Genomic DNA, 13,570 nt, shown 5'->3' on the forward strand with positions numbered 1-13,570 from the left:
GAGCTTGAAAGAAATCGTGAGTTTTATAGTGATGACCCATGAGAATTGGTAGGCTTAACTAAAAATTTGTGGGTTTAGAGTTACTGCTTGTGGGACCTTGAATTTGGTAGTGAAATTGTGAGTCTCACGGTAAATCCATGAGGGTTGGCAGGCCTGAGATCTAGGATATTCTTATGTGAACAGGTATGTGAAGCCAGACTTTCCAATATCTGAATAGTTTTGTGTGCATGAATCTACCCTTAACTCCCTGTAGTTAGCAAAGTGTATGCAGAGTCCACATTCATGAGGGCTCAAAAACAAGTATTCATCATACACAATTAGTATTGGTTAAAGTGTATTGCCCCTAGCTAAACCTATACACTGCTGTAACTGCAGCTTATTAACTACTGGATGACTTAACATAGCTATACTCATCTGCCATGTATGTCCAGTTTGCATCATGTGATGTAGATATGACTGGACTTTCACCTTTATCAACTCCCCTCACCAGGTAATATTCCTGTTATGCTTTTAACACAAAGTGCTTCAGAGACTGGTCACAGCTCACACCTGCACTTTCCTTTGTTAGAATTCCTCTCAGTATTAATACTCACAAAATCACATCAAACACAGAACAGTAGAATAATCGACCAGAATATCATCATCCTAAACAACTCCCACCACTGGTACTCTGTTTAACATCTTCTCATGTGATTGCAATTTAAACCCACAATCACATGTGACCCAATTTTGGAAAATCATCCTGCAAAATTTGCAGGAAAACTCAATTAAAAATTTCAGCAATATTTTTTTGCACATTTGGATAAAGCAACTATTAAACCTTCTTGCTGTGAAATTTCACAACCAAAGCTTCTTTCTGCTAGGAGATATGGATGATTTTATCAGACCATGTAGTGATTTCAGGGACACTACAAATGGGGTGATTTGTTCTGGTGCTACAGTGGTTACAACTAAGTCTTAGACAATGATACATGGCATTTAATTGAAGAAAAGGACCAGGAACACTTGATTTAACTATCAGAAGTCTCTTTATAATACTTTTAGACAGTAGGAATAGAATTATTTGTAAACAAAGTGATTTGTCACAAGTTGTCACACTTATATATAAACAGTAAATTGACCAATTGCAATGGCACCACTGGCAAGATATGCATGAGATATTATCCCTACCAGGTAGAGAAGTGATTCAGGAAAGTGTAACATTGATACCATTGTTTGTTTCATGGTACTGCTAACCCAGCTTTGTAAACAAACCGAACTAATCTTATTTCAGTGAAGCATAATGAAGCCAGTGAGCTTTGATATTGTGAAGCACTACAAGTTGAGCTACAAGCAACTACACAATTAGTTGTTTTCCAGCAGAACATTCAAGTAATCTTAAGCTTGGAACACTATAAAGTTGAGGGAGTGTATAAACAGTGGAATGGACTACTGGAATGGAATTTTTTAAAGTTCAATATCAGTTTTTACATCCAAATAAGTACAACTCCTCTCCTTAAGTAAGCAAATAAATAGGATTCCCTTTGAAGTCGGCATACTTTTCCTCACCACAACACTTGTATGACTTATAACTCAATACTTTATAACTGTCTGAAGGTTCAGTTCAGTGTACAACATGGCACTGCCACAATGAACTTTAGCTTAAATTTTGTTTTCTGACATAATTGTGGAAAAGGCTCATTGTAAATGCTTACAAGATAGTCGCATTTCACTTTTCCCAATGATTTTCGCTTAGGTTCCTAGGTTAGTGGTAAACACCTCATACAGGCTCTGCCTTCTGTGTTCGCCCTCCTGGTAAAGTTGATAATAAATGAATACTTCATTGTACAGTGAATGTACTTTTACAATGCATTCATGTACTCAGCTAGCTAGCTAACTTTTTATCATTTGGGAACAAGGGTTAAGTCAGGAGTCTTCTTGGTATGCTGTGTATGTTCATAACTGACTTTACACTACAAAATATTGGTAAACTTTGTCTATGGTGAGGTGAATTATGCTAAGAGCTGACTTCAAGGGGAATCCTATTTGTTTGCTTACACAAGGGGAGGAGTTGTACTTATTTGGATGTAAAAGATGATATTGAACTTTAAAAAATTCCATCCACCATTCCAGTATTCCATTCCACAGTTTATACACTCCCTAAAGTTGAAAAGGAGATAAAGCTTGGTATTGCCACCTGCACATTAGATTTTCACTACCTTTCCCATTGTAAAATGTCTAGTAACAGTACTTCTGGTTCTTTGTCTTGTGACATATCTGTGGCTTAATAAAATATGGCTTAATATCTCAGTATAACAATGATACAGCCCATTTATTCAATTAAAAAGTTCCATTTCAGTATTAAGCCAAATTCCAATGCTATACATCAGTGCTCCCAATAAGAATTCTTAAGTGCCAGGACAAATCCAAACTTGGCTGGACACATTACACTTAATTGTGTGGACACAGGTGGCCTATAACACTGCCTGTAGTAGGCATTCTTTGATGTAAGGCACTCTAGCATAAACATGATGTGTTGAGACACTATTATGATTTTGTGAGGTTTCTGTACAGGGCATTGGTACATTTGTGGTTACTCTCTTAGATGGCTTTAATGTTTAATCTCCTAGCAACCAAGAGACAGCTACTATATAGCAGGAGCTTCAGCCCTTATAAGCTCCTGCTTTAGTAAACAGTAAACCAAATATGCACACTCTGGGATTTTTGGGCTCCTTTGATAGGACATTATGTCCTGCCCAATACAATTATGGTCAGACATTGGCTAATTTGTCCAGAAATTGTCTGTTGCCTGACCATTAGCTGGAGCATTGTACATACAGGGTATAGCAGATGTTGTGGCTGTGAATGTAAGATTATTCCAAATAGCACTAATACTAAAGTGATGTTGGCACAATGTTCTAAAAAAACATTGCTTTACTGGGTATGAAGTGTGTCCTGTTGACCCTTTTTCATGGTGGATCTCTGATTAACATTCCAATTATGTGTAAATTATTTTTTACATAATGAAACCACCTGGGTGTTCCCCTGTGATGATATTGTCTTGTGACATTGCTAAGCAAAATATTGACTAGTTTGCAAATTCTATTTCTGAATAATAATAATAATTATAACATTGAAATAGAAAAAGTTGCGTACAATTATTTTAAAGTGAAAAAAATATTTGTATCATTACAGTTTATATACCAGCAGTAGATTTGCCTCTTTACTACAAACGGCACATCTTGCTCTATAGTGTATAGTGGAACAAGTAGAGTAGAATGTGGTCTGTGTGTGACCTTCTGTAAAGTGTTATAATAGTATGAAGAAAAACATAAAAGTTAATGTACATGTACCTTTCATCTATGTCTCTTCTTCTGAGCAGGTAGTGACAATGTTGGTGCTGATGGAATTGAGTTGATTTTAGTGTCTTCTATTGCTAGTGATGACCATTGTACTGTGGACAACAAGTAATGAACAAATACATCTGACATAATTATATGCAAAACACAAGTGGAAGAAAAATTATTTTGCAGTCTAGTGGGGACTGTTACAATAAAGTGAAGAAACTATAGATACTATGAATAGTGTATAAGCAACCATTTATCGGATGGGCTCAATTATCGGAAATACATGCTTCAATTATCGGACAGGTATTATACTAATAAAAACGGAGGAATTCCATGGTACCAAGAAGAGGCATGGTTGACAAAGAGTGTGTTGTTTGTTAAAGGTTGTAATTCTACTGATAAAGGAATGGACAAAGATTAACTGTTTGTATAACTTCCGTGCTGTAGATTTGGGGCTGTTTTCAGAAGCGAGTTCAGCCTGGCACTTTTTCTTCATCACTTTGAAAGCCCATGGCAGTCTACTGTTAATTTCTACTTCAATGTTAGTCACCAAACAATAAAGGAAAAAGACAAGCCATGATCAAAGCAGCAGTCACTGGAGCTTCCACAGAAAAATATGGTACAGCTAGTGTCGAACTTGCCAGTTGAACTGGCATAATTTATGATGACATGGTGGCTGTAATGAAGGCAGAGATTGGTGAGAATGTAGTCCAAAATAGTGTCTTGCCATCTGGCCAACTGTTGAGAAGTGTAAGAAACTTAATATTCATCTCCACGACTGAAGTTCAAGTACGTATGCCACCATGCTTTCCCCACCAAGAGATCAAGGACAGAACCAACAGAAGGATGTACAGTTGGTTGGGAGCTAGTTGTTCCACTATTAAATACTATAGAGCCCTTAAAGGACCATTGTGTGTTCAATTATCAAGCAATTTATGTGTGCATTTTTTACAACAACAAAATTGTAGCTCATACATCACACGATCTGACGTGCTGAAATTAGTAGGTTAGACCTTCATAAATATACAGGATTTTTTTCAGATTTTTGTGAGGTTCCAGTGCAAGGCCATGACCAGTCATTGCACTATTGTCTGATAAGTGAAACACGCAAGCCTATGGAGTTCCGGAGTGGTTCTGATACATGGTTACTACAACTTTTCACGTTTTCAGCCATTACCGGTCAGGAGAAGCACCTTTTGATACCAAACTTTGTACACAGGAAGATGAAATCAAGTGGAATACCTCCGCTTAAAATTGTGCTCCAGGAATGTTCTTACGAGAAGGGACGTGTGGCGGGGATAAACATTCCGTTAATTGGTTGCTTACACTATCTAAATTTAATCCATAAATGTCAGTATATCAGTGGTATGGGTAATGTAAGGATTAAATTTGCACATCATCAGGTGATGATTTGTTGTAACAATTGATCACTAATTATATAATAGGTTACAAAATTACTCAGTTTTCCCTTCCATGTATTTGTCTGTCTACTGTCTGTACCTTTATACCCAATCATTGTAGTAGTACATAAAATTTAAACATATTGTGTTTTATTTTAAAGTGCAAGTACACAACTTACCACCTCAACCTGACTTCATTGTATTAGTGAAAATAGCTCCACCCTATGCTTAGCTGAATTATGTTTACTTGGTCACCCAGGGTAAAGCCATAGGCACTTTTGAAAAATAAATGCTTCCAGGGATACAAAAAAATATGAGATACGAAAGTAGCAACATTTGCACAAGTGCACTGTATTCCTTCGGAATGCCACTTTTCAATTGCAAGCAACAATCTTCTCTTGGGCACGTCGTAGTTTATACTGTAGTGCTTTCTAGATGCAACAGAGAGTGTCAGTCTAGTAGAAATATCCACAATTTTGCAGATTTTTGCAACTCTCACTGGGAAAAAGCCATTTCATGCATTTATAGACTGGAACAATACAGTGTACATCTGTATATGGTGTTTAGTTTGTTATTTGTTTGTTTGGTGGGAGCAAACCATCACTCTCCCTACTATACAGTACTGATACAAATAGTATATCATGTATGTACATACCAGCGTTGAAACTGGGTCACTACTGCTGATCCGGATGACCCACTGACCCGGATGTGAACCGGAATAAATAAAGCCAAGGCATGCGATAAGAGCTATGTTTTGGGTAGTCTCGAGCGAGTGAGGCTACATTTTGAACGTTCGATTCGTGTTGAGTAAACGAGTAGTAATGTAATATAGAGTAAGCCGGTATTAAAGTTTATAATTTAAAATCAGTCAGTGGGTTTGGTTCCACGTAGCTACTGTGAGTTTACAGACAGCAATTGGGTGTGGCTTCATGCATACCTAGTATTACAATTTCCCAATCTATTAAAGTGGGTGTGGCTCACAAAAGTACTTACCCTGCTGCAAGACTAGCTTATATACAACTCGTACAATAATCAATTAGTGGGCGTGGCTCCACATAAGCTTGCAGACAGCAACAGACACAGTTTTGTGTTACAGACTGCACTTACTAATAAATGGGTGTAGCTGAGCATATGTTTGTAACGTGATAAGTGGGCATGGCTTACGAAAGAGCTACATGATTAGCGTTTATAAGTTTCCATGTTGTCAAACAAATGATTTCGTCTTGCATGATCCATCAGGGTCAGACCGGGATAATTTGTAAACCGGGTCGGACCCGGATGACCTGGAGAAAATGTGACCTGGTTGACCCGACCTGGTTTCAATGCTGGTACATACACATACAATACACACATGTACACTACACATAATATACAGTACATACCTGTTCATTACAGTGATGTAATAACTATCTGGTGTTTCTTCTCTAGTAACTTGTCCTCCATCATCTTCAACCTCTTCTGTACACTGCAATATAGACTGATCACATTAAAACTATGTTTGTGATTTGTGTCATGCCAATACAAAGCAAGCATAGTGTATTGTATGTAATTGTACATGGGCCACTTAGCCAGGAATTTCAAAGGATGGTTCCACTCTTAGTACGTAGGTGAACTTTCAGCAAGGGTCTGGTGATATAGCCACCTGATGCTGACAACACGTACACTTCAACACTTTTAATTGGCCTCAAATTGAGGTACACACTAATGTCTCCCATGTATATGTGGACTTTATCCACAATGACATCATGAGTACAAAATGGCCAAGTTATTTGTATAGGTAATCACACACATTTGAGTGCAATTAGGGAATAATTGTACGAGTAACAGTCAAAATTGCACGAGGCGAAGCCTCGTGCAATTTTCGCCTCGTGCAATTTTGGCTGTTACGAGTACAATTATTCCATAATTGCACGAAAATGCGTGTGATTGCCTACTAATCACATAGTGACCACCCTGTAGTACACATCTATCCAGTTCTGTGTGGCCATTAACTTCTACCAGGTGATTGCATCATCCTTCTTTGTATTACATCATTTGTTGTTGCACTTAAAAGGCTTCACGTGTCAGCAATTCTGATTGGCTACTCAAAATGTCTACATATGTTGCACTTAAAAGGCTTCTATTGTCAGCTTATTTGATTGGCTATTCATTATATCACTTTCTTGTTGCACTTAAAAGGCTTCTGTTATTCTGCTATTTTATTGGCTACTTTACAGTGCAATTACAGAAACAAGGCCGTGCGATTTGGGATTAATTGCACTCCTACTATTGGGACTAATGTATGGCAAATTAAACCACTATGTGATTAGTACTAGTAATAGCATGGGTAGCAGTGAAATTTGGGATAAATACCACGAGTGTTGTATTGGAAATGGGGATAAATTTCACGAGGCGAAGCCGAGTGAAATTTACCATTTTCAATACAACAAGAGTGGTATTTATCCCAAAATTTCACTGCTATACCCATGCTATTCCCAGTTAATACCATACTCGCTGCATATACGCATGCTGTGCATTAGCGTTGCTATGTACGCAATTTGTCACTATGTACGTATACTAAACATGCGTAAACACTAATTGGCGCTACATTGTTAACATAAATTCTAGCCAATGAAATTGCAATTACAACTTTTTCACTGCTACCAGTGAAATACGGGATAAATTTCACTGCTACTATTGAGACTTTTGTATGGGCAGTGAAACAGGTATGGTATTAAGGGGAGTAATGTACAGTTGCCTATGGAGAAATTGAGCTAGTGTTGTACTGATTCCCACTTAATTGATATCCATTATTAGTTTATTCTATAGCCAACTGATACCTGATTGTAGGTGTCTACAAGTTACACTTGTGCATACCCACTAATAGTACAGCTTGCAAAGCAGAGTTTTGCAGGTTTAGTGAGAGGGACCAGAACCTTTGAGCAAAGTATGCCACCACCTTACTAGCTTGTTTAACCCCTTGAGCATTACATAAAAGCTTGAAACACAAACACTTTCACTAGATAACAACTGTACGTAGTTACAAAAACAGAAACAGAACAATATAAGAACACTGAGAAAAGTTGTAACTAAGGAACAGCACTTAGACTAGGGGTGTGACTTACGTACCTAACCAATACTGCCAGGTGCTGCCAGGATGATATCATGAAGCTGGTGTTGGGTGATTTTTGGAAAACCCAAATCTCCATGATCCCTATTTTACATGATCCCTAATAGACACGTCACATCCTGTACATACACTACACAATATACACACTTACCATCATTAGAACACTAGAAGTGATCCAACACTGAGGTGAATTGTTTAGACAGAGTGTTGCTGTTTACTTTGTTCAGCTTGTTGGAACTATATTTCAACAGCTGTCCTCTCTAGTTCAAGTGATTGTACCTTGTCTTGTAATGTCTTCAACACCTTGATCATTGCTACAGTATTAATATCATTAAGTTACATACTTCCAAAACACATGTACAAATATTCACACAGTGGATCCCAGGTAATTGGTATACACAAATACTCCGGCAATATATGAGGAGAATATATCATACCATGGTGTGTGACATCATAACATCTTGTAGGGAGAATATATCATGGAGACATGAATCATGAGTGTACAAGTCACTGTGACAGTATAGTGAAATGTACCCTAGCAATCAAGAGGTATTTAGTATAATTACTACGTAGAATAAACAAGCCACCTAACCAGTAAATAACAACTTTTAGACTCCCCCTTGTGTTTTCATCTCATCCTAACTTCACTAACAAGCCACTTGACTAATTTGAACTGTATGTACATCTCAAGATGAGAGGTATAGGCATCCTAAATTTAATAAGTGATAACAACGCATGCACACACATGTATGCATGTACGTACCACCCACCCACCCACACACAAACAACCTAACACAAACAAACACAGCAATTGGTTGCGACACTTTCAACAAGTTGCTATGGAATTTTAAAAATAATTTATTTAACAGAATTTTCTAGTGACTGATTGAGTAACTGACTGACTGATTCCTTCAGACAAGCGTAACTCGACAACGGCTAAGGCTACGGGCTTGATTTTTTCACTGTTCAACATTGCTTCAGCCCGACAAGTGCCTTTTGGCATACTGCAGTATGTACAATGCATTCTTCATGGACTTACCAGTGTACTCCTTTGTGTCTCATTCATCTTTGCTTACAGCGAAAAGTGTCGATTTGATGATAGCACATGATGGCTTCCCTTCGTAACGGAAATCGTCTGTATTTGTCATAGTGGCTATTTTGATATATAGTAGAGGTGCTTTTCAAACAGTTCTTGATTCATACTGCTGTGTAACGGGTTGAACATAACCGACAACGAAGCGTAATGGATACTTCACTTTTCAGATGATAATTGATATAACCGGGGCACGCGGCACCATTTCTTTCGGTATGCGTGGATTGCAGAGGTGCTTTTTGAACTCGAAATGCTGCGTAACGGGTTCAACAAAGCTGACAACGAAGTGTAATGGATACTTCACTTTTCAGACGATAATTGGGGTGCACGGTGCCATTTTAGATGCGGTATACGTGGGTTCACCAGTCATAATAATTATTTACAAAAAAAAGTTAACATACAAGTACACAGAAAAATTTGGAATTTTCAACTAGAGTAGGGACCATAACACATCGATAAAAAGTACTGAAACAAGCTGGAGTAGTGCATGATATTAGATCACAGTAAAACAATAAGAAGTGTTATATCCCTACTGTGCATTTCCATTATGGTATCATGAGCACAGAGCACAGTAGGGATATAACACTTCTTAAACCCCAGTGCGTGGGAGTATCAAAGCGCCGCGCCGGGTTATAACTACCATACAGCTAGACAGAGCGGCGCTGCTACTGTGCGATATATTAGTTATCACCCAGTGATAACTAACTTATCACCCTGTTGCGGAGCCACTCAGTCTCTTTCGTGACATCATAATAACCGCGAATGGCATTGTATACCGATGGAACAAAGAGCCAAATAAGGAAATATTGATACAAAACACACCAATACAGCACTTAAAACTAGCTAAATCTTACAAGGAAACTGTTAATCCTTTACACAATAACACTACAAGTTACCAATACGATAGTTTAACAAATGTCAAGAATAGTACGTGACGATTTTCGCTCCAGCAATCACTCCCAACGGTCACTATGGTGAAGAACTAACTTCCTCTAGCTTCATCGTTCTATCTTGGACTATGGTAGCCACTGGTTGGTCTTTATTTTTCTCTTGCACACCACGCGACAACACTATACCAATTTCTGACGAAGGCGAATCGTACCTGGAACCACTACTTCATAACACCGCCCTTCGCTACAGTTTGTAGGCAGTATGTAAGGTCTCTCTTGTGGCTACGAAGTAGAATCTCCACACAATTCGGACGAAATCTTGAGCACAGTGACAGGAACTCAAACCGGAACTTAATTTACTATCCGTAAACTTCTGCGTACTCCCGCGCACTGGGATATAAAACAGTTATATCCCGTATACTCGGATGATATCATTGTTATTACACTCGTCCTCGGCTCCGCCTCGGACTCGTGTAATAACAATGATATCACCCTCGTACCGGGATATAACTATAACTTATTGTTTTACTGTGATTTAATATTGTGCACTACTCCAGCTTGTTTCAGTACTTTTTATTGATGTGCTATGGTCCCTATTCTAGTTGAAAATTCCAAATTTTTCTGTGTACTTGTATATATTGGAGACATGAACCTCGAGTGTACGAGTCAGAGTGACAGTATAGTACCTATTTGAGCAAACTGGTATATACTACTACTACTACACTGATATTTTCATCAGTGTTCAATTACGTGCATGACTTTGATGTGGTTAGCATTATGCAGTAATGGATCAAAGCTTACGATAACGCTCACTCCTCATGCAATCATTACAGTTGTTTGAACACTGATGAAAAATTCAGTGTATTTCCCAGAAATGTCTACAACTAAGAAATGTAAAGTTGTTATTGCTAGTGGAGGAGAGCATTCATGGTCACTCCCCTGGGCTGTAAAAATGTATTATCACTTAGCAACCAAGTGGTAGTTAGACAGAAGAAACCTTTAGACTTCCTCCTTGTGCTTTCATCTCATCCAAACTTCAATATGTACTATAACCCACTTTTTAGGCTGTATATATGTACATATTGATATGAGAGTTTCCATTGTATAGGCACCCTACATTTAAACTCTATTTAGGCTGTTTTGGGTGGGTAATAAATCTCATATACTCCACCTTGTTTTCTAATATACGCCTTCAGGCACAATAATACATATGCTCAAAATCTAGGCTTATCCAATCGCTACGCACTGTTCACGTGCAGTGATTTAACGAGCGCTATTATTTTGTCACGTGAGGACGCATAGTTGCCATGGTGCTAGTATTATCTCAAGAAAACCAGCCGCTTTTGCCGAGCCTACAGCAGAAACAGCCATGGATGAGGTAAGTAATCTGAGTGTAATGTGAAATAGAGTCTAAAGCAGTTATACAGGCACAATGTGGAGTCTATGAAATTTATAAATCCGAAGGCCCGGGCTGTAGCGCACGAGCGAAGCGAGGGCGCTACTAAGGGCCTGAGGGTTTATAGATTTCATAGACTCCACATTGTGCCCGTATAACTATTATTTAATAAGTGACACACAAGCATGCACGCATGCACACACACAGAGACACACACATACACTCATGCATGCACACCCACAGTGAATGTGAAGGCTTTGGTTGCTGTATTCACACCACAGAAACATACATAGGGACATTTGTGCACTACCAAGGTGATAAGTATCAGGTAAATCCTGGGACAGGACTACCCCACATATTCTCCACTATATACAACCAGCCACATGACATGTGGACATCACTAACTACACTACCGATAATCGGTTGAATTATCAATAACAGCTGATATTAGCTAATTTTACAAGTATTGGTATCGGTTATGAAGTAAAAAAATTTGCCGATTAACAGAAACCCACAATCAATCATTAATGACAGCAATGAACAGATGAAAGTAAAGAAAGTAGTGAAAGCAACAGTAAGTGGTACAACATTAATTTGCTGTAACTGTTGTATAACTTTAGGCTTGTTTGTTTGCAAACATATGGCTGCAAGGCTATAGCAGGCTGTGTAAATTTATCGACCACCCATGCAATAAGTTGATCACTCTTCATAAATGGCCTGGAATCCCACTAAAATGTTTGATAAGCTGCTTTATAACTACTTGGCTTCCTATTGCATGAAAGGGGTTAGCGAAAACTTGTATTGTTATTTTTTCATTGTTTTTTTTTTTTTTGCATTATTTTTGAAAACTTGCCTTTTCACTTGCATTGTTGTTTTTTCATATTCCTCCTCCCCTGTTCTGAAGAATTGAAGAAATATCGGTTAATATTGACATATCGGTTACAGGAATACGCAAATAATCGGTATTGGTAAATGTGAAAAAATGCATATCAGTGCAACACAAAACTACACTACATCACATAACAGGTCATATCTGAGTACCTAATGGAATATCTCAGTGTAACCTGTAATTGGTAGGCTAATAAGAGCATAGCAACGTATAGTGTAATGGTATGAAAATAAAGTGGTCTTAATTCAGAGGAGATGGTCCTTAATGAACAGGGTCTCTTATGAGACTAACATGTAAACAAGTGATTTCATTGATTATTTGTTCTGGAATATTACTACTAAATATGTGACCGGATCTGCAAACCCCCCAACACAATAGCACAATTTCGAATTACTGTTTAATAAATGTTTGTAATCTAATTAGTCAAGTGTACCTTCTGGCAAAGTTTCAGCCTCATGTGCCAATAACTTTCAGAGTTACAGCCCTACAAAGTAGCAACAACAGAAATATCGATTTGTACAGGAGTATACAGGGAAAATGAATTATGGGCGCTTACTAAATCGGTTTTAACTTACGAATGAATTGTCGTACTGGGGTGAATTTTTCACCATCGTGTTCGCCATGGATAGGAGAATCATTTATATTTGTCCTTCTATCACCTTTCTTCACTGCATACAAAGGTGAAATTTGTGAAGAAAAATCGATTGCGTACGATTGCTTTGACGTGACATAAACAAATGCTCATAACTTGCGTATCCTTGGGTCTACTGCAACGAAACAAAGATTTTCCAACTCCTCATGAGTAGGCGAATAGGATGATATCCAGGTTTTTATTAGTCCCTTCCTTCACTAAGAAAGACGTGTTCAAAAAATTTACAAAAAATTTTCAATAATGCGCAAATATTTCACCCATTGTTTTCAATGCTTTATACTGGAAATTTAGGCTTGCGCTATTGTGCCAGGTTTTCACAGATCCGGTTATGTATGGTAAGATTGAAGAACATAGCAACCTATAGTGTAACAGCATGTGAACAAAGTGGTCTTAGGAGATGGTCCTTAATGAACATAGGCTAACATGTAAACAATTGATTTGATTGGTTAATGGTTAGTGTACATGACTGGAATAATACTACTAAATATGGTAAGATTGAAGTCATACTACTACTTAACCTTATCCTCTGTTACTCCTTATAAGGATATTGTCCTACACAAACTAATCATACAGTAACACAATAGTAGTGATGTATTTTCTGCCAAAAGTATCAACTAAAAACTTCATAACAGCTTGACAGTATTGGTTACATGGGCAAACTGATTCCTTCACTGATGCATTAGTTAATGCATTTATTCATTGTAATTAACGTCCCAGCTGTACTATTGTCATGCTCCACCTGCCTACACCAAGTACACCTTATAAAGTGAATGGAAAATGTCCATTTAGATATTAGTTGGTGTTTACCTATGCAC

The 13,570-nt window shown here is 37.9% G+C and overlaps 1 long non-coding RNA gene across 19 annotated transcripts in view; it reads right to left on the reverse strand.

Annotated features, from left to right (window-relative positions):
• Positions 1-3,042: 3,042 nt before the first annotated feature.
• LOC136257938 (uncharacterized) overlaps positions 3,043-13,570 on the reverse strand; it is a 147,486-nt gene continuing 136,958 nt past the window's right edge. For 4 of the 19 annotated variants that reach the window (XR_010702351.1, XR_010702355.1, XR_010702352.1 and 1 more), the window contains exons 13-15: positions 6,109-6,191; positions 3,333-3,433; positions 3,061-3,278 (exon numbers count right to left, since the gene is read on the reverse strand). This is a non-coding gene — a long non-coding RNA (uncharacterized lncRNA). Of the gene's footprint in view, positions 3,279-3,332; positions 3,434-6,108; positions 6,192-7,834; positions 7,936-7,986; positions 8,150-8,272; positions 8,545-13,570 lie in introns of all 19 variants that reach the window. The other 15 variants (XR_010702354.1, XR_010702350.1, XR_010702344.1 and 12 more) reach the window with 10 other exon arrangements.

The sequence above is a fragment of the Dysidea avara genome, chromosome 6 (assembly GCF_963678975.1).
Source record: "Dysidea avara chromosome 6, odDysAvar1.4, whole genome shotgun sequence".
Classification (NCBI taxonomy): Eukaryota; Metazoa; Porifera; class Demospongiae; order Dictyoceratida; family Dysideidae; genus Dysidea; species Dysidea avara.